Source organism: Felis catus, chromosome A1 (genome assembly GCF_018350175.1).
Source record: "Felis catus isolate Fca126 chromosome A1, F.catus_Fca126_mat1.0, whole genome shotgun sequence".
NCBI classification, from domain to species: domain Eukaryota; kingdom Metazoa; phylum Chordata; class Mammalia; order Carnivora; family Felidae; genus Felis; species Felis catus.
The window spans coordinates 96,388,031-96,400,342 of NC_058368.1; the positions used below are offsets into that span (position 1 = coordinate 96,388,031).

Below are 12,312 nucleotides of genomic sequence, written 5' to 3' on the forward strand. Positions count from 1 at the left end.
GGCTATGGTGAAAATTAACCCTGAAATCTAAATAATTTACTATATTAAAGGCTATTTATCACTGATAAAAGTCCACTCCTGGTATGGTGATTCACCTGGAGAGCTCTTCTCCATGTAATAATGATGTCTTCTTGAACTGTCTTTCAATTATCTATTGTATTGTTGTACTGTCTCATATCTTTGTGGACTAGCTGGGCTCTGTTGGAGGGTTCTCAGTTAATGTTTCCCATACAAAAGCAGTCAGAACCTGGCTTGAGTTGAAGTTATCTCTAAGCAATCAACAGAACTAGACATCCAACATGGCTCACTCATATCACTGAATGAAGGCTTTTGGGAGCTCAGCTGGGGGCTGCTGACCTGAGGACTTCCAAGTAGCTTTCTTTTCTGGGTAAGCTTCTCACAACATTGAGTTTGGAGATCCCCAGAGGGGTGTCCCAGGAATAAATGTTTTTTTTTTTCTTTTTTTTTTTTTTTTTTTTTTAAATTTTTTTTTTCAACGTTTATTTATTTTTGGGACAGAGAGAGGCAGAGCATGAACGGGGGAGGGGCAGAGAGAGAGGGAGACACAGAATAGGAAGCAGGCTCCAGGCTCTGAGCCATCAGCCCAGAGCCCGATGCGGGGCTCGAACTCACGGACCGCGAGATCGTGACCTGGCTGAAGTCGGACGCTTAACCGACTGCGCCACCCAGGCACCCCAGCCAGGAATAAATGTTTTAAGAGACAGTAAGAAAAATTTGCCTGCCCCTTGAAGACTGGATATAAAGACCGATATTACATTATTTCCACCATAGTATGTTGGTCAAAGCAGTTGCTTGAATCTGACCTGAGTCAAGGGGTAAGGGATATAATCAGGATATTTGTGGTCCTCTTTAACCTATTACTGCTTGAATGAATCCTGAGTAAAAGTAATGTCCACCACACTGTCCTGTGGATACTCACTTGAATATAGTCGCTTTGGCATTGTTGCTGATTACCCTACTGCTAAACTTGTCTATCAGAGCATCCAAATTACATGTTTTTGAAGTTAATGGTCCCTGGCATATTCCACTATCATGAACCTTAGAAACTTCCTTGTCTAAAACGCAGGCCTCTTCTTCATGACCTGTTCTTTCAGCACCTTATCTTCCTGCTTCCAGGATATTAGGATACTACTATGCCAGAAGGGGCATTTCAGTCCATGAGCCCCTCCCCAAATTGTTTGATTACATTTACACCCGAAATCTAAGTAACTTAAAATATTGATATATTAGTTGACACATTTTAGACCTTGTGCGATAAGGTTCTTTCTTTAATGAGCTATAATTGTGGGGGGCAATACATTGGGAAAAACAGAAAAATTCCCACTCTGCTGGAATCTTACCCTCCAAATCTTACCTGATATTTCTGTTACACCTACCCTTCTAATTTGACCTGGGGATTTGGGCAAATCCAAGGGGACTCCTGTCCAATCATTCGCATTTCTGTTTTTCTTTGGCTTTACCACTCAGTTCCAGAAGGTCTTTCTACTTCCCTCTTGTCTTAAAAGAATAGCCCCTGGGGCGCCTGGGTGGCGCAGTCGGCTGAGCGTCCGACTTCGGCTCAGGTCATGATCTCACAGTCCGTGAGTTCGAGCCCCGCGTCGTGCTCTGGGCTGATGGCTCAGAGCCTGGAGCCTGTTTCCGATTCTGTGTCTCCCTCTCTCTCTGCCCCTCCCCCGTTCATGCTCTGTCTCTCTCTGTCCCAAAAATAAATAAACGTTGAAAAAAAAAAAAAAAAAGAATAGCTCCTAAGTCCGTCCTTTCTGCTATTACTAATAGTAAAAAACAATCCAGTTTCACCACAACTAGTACTCTGTAGATGAAAGGAAATATTTATAATTTAGAAGGGGAAAAAAATCTTTCTCAACAAAGTCTGGGTTTCAAGAATATTTTCTCACTATGATACGCTTCACTAATGCCCTATTTGTTCTAGTTGGCAAACTACAGTGTGCAAGCCAAATCCCGTGTGTGCACCAAATTCAATCAGTTTTTGAATGGTCCAGGAGCTAAGAATAGATTTTATATTTTAAGAATACTGTTAGAGAATACACACAAACAAATGATCGAAGAAACAAACACCCTCGCAAACAAAAACCAACAAAGATGAATCTGAGACAGACATGTTACCTGACTCACAAAGCTTAAAATATCTATTATGGTGTTTTACTGAAAAATGTTTGCCAACTCTTGCTCTGTATGGCATCTTCTCTCCTCCAGAAGTGATGAATGCCTTTGCTCAAATGCTTAGGGAGACACAACGAAGCTTGGTACTTCAATTTAACTAAAGCCATTTAACTTTTTCTCTTAAAAAAAATCCCCATTTCCTGCATAAGATCTATTTCAATATCTCACATATATTGAGTGTTCAGTAAATGCTTATTTCATTTCCAGCCCTCTTACCCTCAATGAAGGTGATCAGGAGGGAATGTTTGTGATTTAACTAAGCAAAGAGATTAAAGCGCTTATGTTTTAGAAGCTTAGAGTATAGTTAATGGTATAAATGGAACTGAACTGTTTAAAAGAACATGGTCAGGGGCACCTGGGTGTCTTGGTCGGTTAAGCGTCCGACTTCGGCTCAGGTCATGATCTCACGGTCCGTGAGTTCGAGCCCTGCGTCAGGCTCTGTGGTGACAGCTCAGAGCCTGGAGCCTGTTTCAGATTCTGTGTCTCCCTCTCTCTCTGCCCCTCCCCTGTTCATGCTCTCTCTCTCTCTCTGTCTCAAAAATAAGTAAACGTTAAATAAATAAATAAATAAATAAATAAATAAATAAATAAATAAATAAATAAAAGAACATGGTCAGTTTGCTTAGAAACAAGTTGAGCTTGATATACCCTTCTAGTGACCTCTAAGGGAATCATTTAAAAAAATATATGTATGCAATTTGTACAAGAGTCAAATCATTAGAAGGGAAATCAGAAAGGAGAAAGTGAGAATACCAGAGACCAAGAGCACTTTAAGAGTCAGAAAAAAAAAGGCCAGTCAGAGAGAGAACATATAGAAACAAGTACAAGTCTTTCTGGATGCCAAGGAAATAATAAAGAAAGTGACACCAAAAGAATATAAGCAGTTCCCCCAAGACACTTCAGCTAAATATTTGCAGAATCAATGTTCCAAATGTCAAAACTTATGCCTTCCCACTACTAAATGCTGACATGCCTTTCCCCAAAACCAACTTGTGTTAGTTTCCTATTTCTGCCTTAACAAAGTAAACCTGACCCTTAAACATCACAGGTTTGAACTACGTAGGTTCATTTATTCATGTTCCCCTCCCCCCCATCCCCCCCCCCCCCCCCCAGTAAATATACTGGAAACATTTTTGGAGATTTGTGACAATTTGAAAAACACTGGCAGACAAATCATGCAGCCCAAAAGAATAAAAAAAAAATGAAAGAGAAGTCTTGAATGCATAAAGTATATGTAGATACTACTCTATTTATCATTGACTACCATGAAATATGCTAAAAATCTGCTTATTCAATTTGATATTCTTGTTTTTCTTCCTCTATCTTTATCCCCATACCTGAATTAAAATAACTGTTCACTCTTTCTCTTTTCTTATTCCCTTTTTCTTCACATGTAGCAGCTGAATCTATTTGGATATTCAGCCAGTGTATCATATTTTTAAGTACTCGTCCATTTATTTCAACATTTACAGCGTCCCTTACAAAGGATTTATCCACATATGCAGACTGCTTATGAGCTATCTGGTCTAAAACAGACCTTTCAGCTTTTCTGTCTTACTCGCTCTTCATCATTCTTTCAAATGTGTGTAAGAACCCAAAAGCGTCCTTTTCTCTGTTTCCTGTATATATAGCTACCTCTCCCAGCATCTTCCTCCTGATCTACAAGTGACCCATAAATATGGAAACCCTGCTTCCTTTTGCTACTTCCCTGTTCAAAAGTCTGTAAAGAGGCTTCACTTATCAAAGGTATCCAAAACCAATCCTTTAAGTCCAAGTTTACACTCCATTATCAGGACCCACTTTGCCTATGAATTGAGCTCCATGACTCTGAGGGTGTCTCCTTCTACTGCTGGCAATCCGTCTTTAACCTTCTGATCACAACATGCTCATTCCAAACCGAAGGCATTTGTTCCTACATCCACCCTTTCCTGAACTAGCTTCTCTCCTTCTGTGTCTTTACCACAGTCATTTTTATACCTTATGCTCAGGGTTCCTTCAATGCACTGTCATTTTCAGGTAGCGAACTATAAGACACCACTAGTCAGGAAACAAAGAAACCATACATCTTCGAACAACTTGTCAGTGGTCAGTGGATAAGAACAGGGAAGGAGAGAAAGACAATATGTTACCTGTATACAATGAATAAACATCACAACCCAATGTTAGAAAATTGAAAAATATTAGAATCAATAAATATGGTATTTGAAAAAATGTTTATTTATTTTGAAAGAGAAGTAGCATGTGCAAAAGTGGGGAAGAGACAGAGAAGGGGGCGGGGAGAGAGAATCCCAAGCAGGTTCTGCACTGTCAGCCCAGAGCCTGACATGGAGCACAGTTGCACAAACCTTGAGATCATGACCTGCACCAAAATCAAGGGTTGAACGCTTAGCCAAATGAGCCACCCAGGTGTCCCGGTAAATATGGTATGCTATTTCCAGTGTTTAGTCCTCTTATCATTAAGCACATATAAGCTTAGGTATAGAAACAATGTATTTGACTTTTCCAAAGTAAGCCATGCCTTTTTACCCCTATGCTTAATGTGTACTTTCCCACATGTTGGGCACATAGTAACTGCCAATATATGGAAACTAAGTAACTAAGATGGTCAACTTAGTTGGATAGAACTGAATGTTCTATTGAGAGTTTTAAAGTTTTAGCACTTCATGGTAGAACAATTTTTAAAAATAAAGCAAAATTCATACTTCAGCCAAATTACAGCCAAACTGTGTTTATGTCCAAAAACAGTTTTTACTGATGAGTCAACATCCCGCCGAAGTGAATTTATATCCTCAAGTGCTTTTTACCGACGAGACTGTTAAAAATTGTAATGAGATTGTGCCACCTTAGTCAAACAAGACAGTAATAAATGTAGAGAAACCAAGTTGAATTTAAAAAGCCAATGCCCACTTTAATAAACTGAAAACCAAGAGAGCCAGCAAAAGCATCCACTCCAAGAATGAAATTAAAATGTACCGAACAAGTGAGCCATTCAATCTTCTTTATGGTTCTGTGGCCCAGTTCTACCGACGGATGTCATGCTTCCTCAATCACTACCTCATCTGCTAAAGTCTCACAATCTGATGATTTGACCTTACTTCCAATCCTAAGGTGTTAGACAACTGATTATCTTCCTGACGTCTACTCTTAAAGCAAAGTCATAAATTGCATTCTACCTTCAAGCGAAGCATGCAAGGCAACAAGAGGTTCTCCCGGGGAACGTTCCTCATGGTTGTCCCGTTACTTCTCCCAAGCGTCAACAAGGGTAGCCTTTCAAAGGCATTTGAGAGCCTGACCTGGAATAATGCAGTCTGTCTCCAAGAAAATCATCTTTTTTTTTTTTTACATTTATTTTTGAGACAGAGAGAGACAGAGCATGAACGGGGGAGGGTCAGAGAGAGAGGGAGACCCAGAATCCGAAGCAGGCTCCAGGCTCTGAACTGTCAGCACAGAGCCCGATGTGGGGCTTGAACTCACGGACTGTGAGATCATGACCTGAGCTGAAGTCGGACGCTTAACCGACTGAGCCACCCAGGCACCCCAAGAAAATCATCTTCTATCTCAACGTGTAAGCAGAATAAAGATAAAAGTGCCACAGTGACCCATGTTGCACAGTGTTGGTGAGTCAATGACAAGGTAATGTGACATGGCTGGAAGCAACAAAAGATTCCTCACTCTAAAATTTAAAACAAAACAGAGGGGAAAAAAAAAAAAAAACAAAAGGGAGTTGTAATTGCTCTGCTGGTGTTAAGAGGTTGCATATGAAAGCACAAAAGGGAGAGGCTCCAGCAAGCACATCAGCTTTCGAAGGATGATACTTCTAAAATGCTTCATAGCTCAGGGGCTCCTGGGTGGCTCAGTCAGTTGAGTGTCCGACTTCAACTCAGGCCATGATCTCATGGTTTGTGAGTTCAAGTCCCACATCAGGCTCTGTGCTGACAGCTCAAAGCCTGGAGCCTGCTTTGGATTCTGTGTCTCCCTCACTCTCTGCCCCTCCCCTGCTTGCTTTCTCTCACTCTCTCTCTCCCAAAAATAAATAAACATAGAGAAAATTAAAATGTTTCACACCACAAAAAATTACCGAGCACATGCATGGATTCTGTGCCAGACAATTAAAACAGGAGCTCATATAAGCATTGTGTGAACGTCACTTTTCTTGTAGGAATATATTGTATATTATAAACCACACTATTTGAGAGGTACTAAAAGAAAAAAAGACTTAAAATGTTTCCAGGCTAAATGCTTTTTGTTTTTAATTGTAAAACACAGCAAATTCTTGTGTTGATAAAGCACTCGCTTCTTTGCAAATACTTTCATTTTCTACCTACTCACTGGAAACATCCCTTTGGGAGATGCCTCAGTTTCAAAACTGGTAGCCACATTGTTGTGTAGACATTTTCTCTACAGCACCTTCCTACCACTCTCTTTTAATTCCTCCCCAAACTAAGGAGCCTCACAATTCAAAAGGTCTTAAACAAAGGAAGTTAAAGAAAGACGGTCCTTGAGGCTAAGTGTATCAACCTGCTTGCTTTTTTTAAACACAGAAATTAGTATGTTTTGAGACGTTGCAAAAATCAGCAACCAGCTTACTGTACGTTAAGTGGGTGTAAAATACTATATCTGTGTGAGTAGTTTTTAGTATTTCTTCAGCAAGCCTCTTACATATCCTTCACAAAAACTGAACATTCATAGAGAACGTGAGGTTTGACAGTGATCACCGGAACAGGTAGGAAAGAGAAAAGCTAGCATCTAGGAATCACCTCCAACAAACCCTGCACAGGGTTAATATACTCCAAAAGCATTGAGCCAGATGCCTCCACTGTACAAGAACTGTGATAGTTTAGAAGTGATTGCCCATTTAATCTGAGGCCATCCAAGTTACGGCACCATATAAGAACCATGATATTACATTTTCCATTTCTGTATTTTCTGCTAAGAGAAACCATCTAGCCTCCTTGGCTCAGCCAGGCGCCCACAGTGCCTGGTTTGCCTGACCCTATGTATGTGAACTGGGGTAAAATCAAAGACAAGGGAGCGTGAAAAAGAGGATTTAAAAGGTGAGAAAGTGTTGATACATTAATTCAAGGAATAAAAATGTAGCTAGAAGGCTTGCCTAGCTGTCTCTAACTCTCAAGGAAAGTTAAAAGAGAGGGGAAAAAAAGATGGCTTTAACAGCTACACTTCAAAGACACAGCTAGTTTTAGACCTTAAAGCCTTGGTGGACTTTTTTCATTCCTTTTGTTGTCTATTGGTTACTAGACATTGACAAAGAAAACAAACGAAAAACTCAAAACCATGTTCATTCTTATTCAGTTACTATTTGAGAAGTAGATTGTAGATCATTTGATTTTAGACCCTGCGAAAGAAAGATAGCTATGACCAAAAAAAAAAAAAAAAAAAAAAGCAGGAGTTTTCTACAGAAGGAGCAATTCTTGTTCATGGTTTGTAAGTAGACAACAAGGAGAACTACGAAGTATACCAAGAAGCCACCCCTAAACCCCTAAGTTATTCTGGAGGGCTGTTTTCAGGACAACCCCTCTCTGTAAATCCAGACGTATCTCAATACAGCTTTAAAAGGGGGAGCAGTTGTGAGATCACAAGAAGAAAGGCGGGGGCGGGGAAGAACACCAGAAGTATCACAAGGAGCTGGAACCTGCCCACCATTCTCCTGGAAATAGACCACCTCTCCTAAGGGACTGCCATCTAAGTGAAAACCAAACTCTATCAGAAACAGATTTTTAAGATTCTGATTGCAAGACCTCCACCTGCCAACTGATAATCCTACCCTCTGGGGAAGAGACTCTGTAATCTCTACCTTTTAAAGGACTCCCAAGTGATCTTGGTAACCAGCTGGTTTAGACCCTATTATTTTATACATACTTAATTCTTAATTGCTTAGATTTGTTTGAATTTATTGCAAGCACCTGAGAAGGATTGACTTGATTCACAGGATTTTTTTTTTTAAGTATTTGGTAGAATTCAACAGTGAAGCCATCTGATCCTGGGTTTTTCTTCGATGGAAAGTTTTTGAATAGTGATTCAATCTCTATACCGTACCAACTATGGATCTGTTCAGGTATTCCCTTTCCTTATGATTTACTTTGGAAACATTGTGTACTTCTAGGACTTGTACTTATCCACTTGTTCTGGACTATCCAGTTAGCCTATAGTCTCTTAAAATCCTTCTCATTTCTGTGTTATCATTTGTAATGTTCCTTCATTTCTGATTTTAGTCTTCTCTTGCTCTCAGTTTGGCTAAGGGTTGATTAATTTTATCTTTTTTTAAAAAAAAAAAAACTCAGTTTTATTGATTTTTTCCCATTGTTTTCCTATTTTCTATTTCATTTATTTTTGCTTTTACTTTTGTTATTTTCTTCCTTCCACTAAGTTTGGCCTTGGCTTGTTATTCTTTTTCCAGCTCATTCAAGTAAGCGTAAAGTTAGATATTTTATTTGAAACCTTTCTTCTCCTTTAGTGTACTTGCTCATCACTGTGAATGTCCTTCTGTATACTGATTATGCTGCATCCTTTAAGTGATAGTACTTTTATTCATTTTCATTTGTCTTGAGGTATTCTGAAATTTCTATAAATTGTTTTCTTTTACCAAATAATTGCTCAAAAGTATGTTGTTTCATTTCCACATTTTTGTGAATCTTCAAGATTTCCTTCTGCTCTTGATTTGTTATTTTATCCCACTGTGGTCCAAAAAGATAGAAAATATAACTTTAACCTTAAATTCATTGAGATTTGTTCTGTGAAGTAACATGTGATTTTCCCCAGAGAAGGAATCAGGTACACTTGAGAAAAATGTATATTCTGCTGTTTCAGGTTGAAATGTTCTTTATATGCCTTTAGTTTCCTTTTTGTTATCTCACTCTATGGGGAGCCATGAGGGAAAGTTATGGCATCTTCCAGCCCAAGCTATTGTCTGTGTTCTCCCACAAGATGCTAGATTGCAGCGGACCCATCTGAGCTCCAAGACTTGCAGAACTGAGATAAATCCTCTGGGGAACCCCCTTAGAAAGTTGGGGAGCTAGACATGCAAAGCAACACTGTCCCTCCTCTGGGAGAAGCTAGGAGCTTCGAGGTCTCTTTCTGATCCTATGGCATTAACTCAGGTAAGGGAATGGTGAGAGAGTGTGCCATATCTCCTTACCAGCTTCAGTGAGTCTGGTTTTCTGTTTTTCCAGAGGGCAAGAGCCTTTCATTTAGTTTGTGAATTTCTCAAAAGGATTTTATCTGTAAATTGTTGTTCAATTAGTGTGTTTGTGGGAGTAAGGATGGCCTGGGGCTTTCTACTTTGCCATTCTTGGGATGTCACTGAGTCTAATTAACTGTTATATATTTAAATGCAAACAACTGTGAGTTGAGATCTATGTTTATGAGACACAGTTCCTGAAGGCTTTCTGAGGGTTTTTATTTCCTTCTCAATAAGGAAGAGGTAGGTTCTGCACAACAAAGGAAACAACAAGCAAAACTAAAAGACAACCTACTGAATCAGAGAAAATATTTATAAATGATGTATCTTGTAAAGGGTTAGTATCCAAAATATATAAAGAACTTCTAAAACTCGACACTCCAAAAACTAATAAGCCAATTAAAAAGGGAAGAAGACACGGATAGATACTTTTCCAAAGAAGACATCCAGATGGCCAAAAGATACATGAAAAGATGGTCAACATCACTAATCACCAGGGAAATACAAATCAAAACTACAATGAGATATCACCTCAAAACCTGTCAAAATGGCTAAAAATCCTCAATACAAGAAACAACAGGTATTGCTGAGAATAAAGGAGAAACCTCTTGCACTACTGATGGGAATTTAAACTGGTACAGCCACTCTGGAAAAGAGTATGGAGATTCCTCAAAGAGTTAAAAATAGAACTACCCCATGATCCAGAAATTACACTACTAGTTATTTACCCAAAGAATACAAAATTACTAATTCAAAGGGATACATACACCTAATGTTTACTGCAGCATAATCTACAATAGCCCAATTATGGAAACAGCTGAAGTGTCCATGAACTGATAAACGGATAAAGAAGATGTGATATATATATACACAATGGAACATAACTCAGCCATAAAAATAATGAAATCTTGCCATTTGCAATGACATGGATGGAGCTGGAGAGTATTATGCTAAGTGAAATGAGTCAGTCAAAGAAAGACAAATACCATATTACTTCACTCCTATGGGGAACTGGAGAAACAAAACAAACAAGCAAAGGGAAAAAGAGAGAGAGACAGAGAGAGGGAGGCAAACTAAGAAAGAGACTCTTAACTATAAAGAATAAAGTGAGGGTTACCAGATGGAGGTAAATGGGGAGATGGATTAAATAGGTGATACGGATTAGGTGCACTTGTGATATACACTGGGTGTTGTATATAAGTATTGAATCGCTAAACTGTACATCTAAAACTATTAATACACTGTATTTTAACTGGAATTTAAATAAAAACTTAAATATGAGGTAAAAAGGAGCTAATTAAAGTGGAGGAAGAGATGAAAAAATGGATAAGAAAAGGAAGTATTTCCTATTGTGATACAGATTATAATTTTGCTTTAAAAGTAGTAAAAGGAGAATTGATACTGTAGGAAATCAAACGAGGATTAATAAAAGAAGGTATTAGTTGAAAAGGTAACAGAGTCGAGGACAAAAAATAGACATTTAATTAATAGAGAACTGTAGTTCCTGGAGAAAAGAAAATAACAAGTAGAGTAGACATCAACAATAAAGGAAATGAAAAATAAGAGAACTCAAACTATGGAATGTCTTAAAATCAAAAGCGTCCACTTAATACCACAATTAACAGAAAGGAACCCCATATCTAGACATTGCATGATTAATATATTTTTTAGTGTGTCCTTTAGTGGGGGAGGGGCAGAAGGAAGGGAGAGAGAGAATCCTAAGCAGGATCCATGCCCAACAGGGAGTCTGATGTGAGTCTCCATCTCACAACCATGAGATCATGACCTGAGCCAAAATCAAGAGTTGGACACTAAAGTTATTCCAAGAATGTATAGGAAGAAAATGTTACCTACAATGAAGGGTTCTGTACCAGGAAACACTGGGGATATTTTATAGACCTCTGAAAGCAGAAGCGAGTTCCCCAAATGTTTTACACAAGCATGTCTCATCTAAGAACACAAATGTATGATTCTGGAATGTCTCAGAAAATACACCACTGTGCATATGAATTCCTCAAGTTATAATCCAGGAAAGCAACAAATGAATAATAATATTCTCAAAAATTGAGAAGTTATGAAATAAAGATTTAATTATAAGCATTGTAAGAAGTTAAAATATTAAGCCTAGGTAATGAAATAGCGTTAAAAATCAAAGGCAACTAACTATTCAATAATAACAAACTGTATCTAAAATCCTAGATTATGTCAACTTTGAAAGTTAAAATAAAGCTTCCTGATTAAATCTTGAATTAGAGAAGGTCAAGAAAATTATTTTATTGTTTAATTCAGTTTTATTTAGATAAAACTGAAATGTAATAAACTGCACATATTTAAAAGGATAGAAATTAATAAGTTTGGACCTTGAATATGACTTTGAAACTATCACTACAATCAAGATAATGAGCCATCATCTCTGAGAAACTCATTTTATACACTTGTAAATATAACCTGAGCCCCTCCTATCCCCTCCTTACTCTAACTATAGATTTACACTTTTAACATTTCATATCAATACAGTCATACTGTATTTATTATTTTTGAGATTCATTCATGTTGTAGTGTGCATTAGTAGTTTATTTATTTTGCTTATTGTATGCATATATCATAATTTATGTGTCCATTTACCTGTTGATAAATTTAAAAAAATTTTTTTCAACGTTTATTTATTTTTGGGACAGAGAGAGACAGAGCATGAATGGGGGAGGGGCAGAGAGAGAGGGAGACACAGAATCGGAAACAGGCTCCAGGCTCTGAGCCATCAGCCCAGAGCCTGACGCGGGGCTCGAACTCCCGGACCGCGAGATCGTGACCTGGCTGAAGTCGGACGCTTAACTGACTGCGCCACCCAGGCGCCCCAGCCTGTTGATAAATTTTAAAAGGTTGATGAAAGACATGAACAGACATTTCTCCAAAGA

The 12,312-nt window shown here is 38.4% G+C and overlaps 2 long non-coding RNA genes across 4 annotated transcripts in view; one reads left to right on the plus strand and one right to left on the minus strand.

Moving 5' to 3' along the window:
• Nucleotides 1-12,312, minus strand: part of LOC111560532 — a 142,549-nt gene that overhangs the window by 71,449 nt on the left and 58,788 nt on the right. The gene's annotated exons all lie outside the window — the stretch shown is intronic.
• The window catches only part of LOC109499886, a 38,328-nt gene continuing 33,836 nt past the window's right edge, over nt 7,821-12,312 (plus strand). For both annotated transcript variants that reach the window (XR_002157446.3, XR_002742474.2), the window contains exons 1-2: nt 7,821-8,041; nt 9,145-9,317. This is a non-coding gene — a long non-coding RNA (uncharacterized LOC109499886). The remainder of the gene's footprint in view (nt 8,042-9,144; nt 9,318-12,312) is intronic.